Below are 1,440 nucleotides of genomic sequence, written 5' to 3'. Positions count from 1 at the left end.
AGGATGAACGCGCTGGCTGCCCCGGGCGGGCTCCCGGCGGGTCGGAGCTAGCGCGGTACGAACACCCCGGGCCGGGCTGGGCCCCTGCTGTGCGCGGCTGGCGGGCGCGGGGGGAGGCGCGGGCCGGAGAGGACTAGAGTTCACTTCAGCAGCACTGAAACCACAGGGGAGCTGGGCTCTGGGGTCTCCCCGTGATGTCACAATGCTTCGTGTGTGACGTTGCAATCTGCTCTGTAGCGCCGGGTTCCGCAAGGTCGCTTCTGGCGGGCGCTGCCCGCAGGAGGCTGCTTCTGGCTCTCTGGCGTCAACAGCAGCTGGCGGGTGGTGATCACTTGGTGACGGGGCACAAGCCTCGTTTGCAAGTGGCTTCCCAGAGGCGGCTGAGAGGGTGCCAAGGAAGCAGGAATATAGCAGCCTGGGCACGGGGGGCTGTGGGGAGCAGTAGGAAACTGATGTCCACTCCCAAGTGTGTGGGCCAACTTGTTATAAGGCACACCCAGAATATTGGTAGCTCAGGGTGATTGCGCTGGCTTGTGGTTGCAAGGTTGCTGTCAAAGCTTGCGCTGGTTTGCTGCTGAAAGACGGCTCCCTCACTCTAGGGGCCAGCACCAGCCTGCTGTGAGCTCCCCACCTTCTTTGTTGTGGTAGGAATGTTCCTGAGCACTGGGGCTGCAGGCGCTGATTTGTCCTTTCAGTCACGAGGGCTGGGGAGCCCGTGCTGGGTTGTTTTGGAACGAGAAAGGTGAAGACACTCTTTTTGGGACAGGGGGCACTGGTTCCTGCCAAATGAGCCCCACAAGTACTGGTGCTTTAAAGTTGTTTTAATAGCTGGGCTGCAAGAGCTGGCAGGTTTTAAGGGAATTGGAATGTGCAAGTGACTTGGCTGTCACAAATGCTGCTCTGTCTGGGTACTAATTCTAACTCTGTCTGTCTTGGGTACTCCTGTAGCTCCGTTAACCATAGTATCTGAGCAGGTCGCAATGTGTATAACGTGTTTGTTAGGCATTTGGCTTGTTACCTGAATTGTTTCAAAATATTTGGAATGAGCTTACCTCAGACAGCCTATGTAGCTGGCTCTGAAACACAGTCCTGCTCAAAGCCGATCAGTGTCTTTGCCCTGGAACAAAGAGCATGTATTGTTTGCAGCTCTTTCAGGCCAAACTCTGATTTTACTTTCCTTCTATAGTATCTTAAGTTTGTAGAGTCATAGAAAATTTGGGTTGGAAGCACTTAGGCCACAAAGGAGCAGAATCCTAGAATCACAGAAAATGAAGGCTGGAAGGGACCTCAGGAGGCCATCTAGTCTAACCCCTGCTCAAAGCAGGACCAGCCCCAACTATTTTACCCAGTCAAGGCTTTGCCTGTCCAGGTCTTAAAAATGTGCAAGGATGGAGATTCCACCACCTCTCAGGGTAACCTGTTCCCATGTCTTACTACCCT

At 54.4% G+C, this 1,440-nt stretch overlaps 1 protein-coding gene across 3 annotated transcripts in view; it reads left to right on the top strand.

The window, feature by feature from the left end:
* FAM109B (family with sequence similarity 109 member B) overlaps nt 1–1,440 on the top strand; it is a 16,252-nt gene that overhangs the window by 71 nt on the left and 14,741 nt on the right. Inside the window, exon 1 of one of the 3 annotated variants that reach the window (XM_019515075.1) lies at nt 1–36. This exon is cut by the window's left edge and continues 71 nt beyond it. The gene's annotated coding sequence lies outside the window, so the exon portion shown is untranslated. Of the gene's footprint in view, nt 56–1,440 lie in introns of all 3 variants that reach the window. The other 2 variants (XM_019515077.1, XM_019515074.1) reach the window with 2 other exon arrangements.

The sequence above is a fragment of the Gavialis gangeticus genome, unplaced genomic scaffold (assembly GCF_001723915.1).
Source record: "Gavialis gangeticus isolate Ggan-Ray unplaced genomic scaffold, GavGan_comp1, whole genome shotgun sequence".
Lineage (NCBI taxonomy): Eukaryota > Metazoa > Chordata > Crocodylia > Gavialidae > Gavialis > Gavialis gangeticus.
This window is presented reverse-complemented; position numbering and strand designations above follow the sequence as displayed.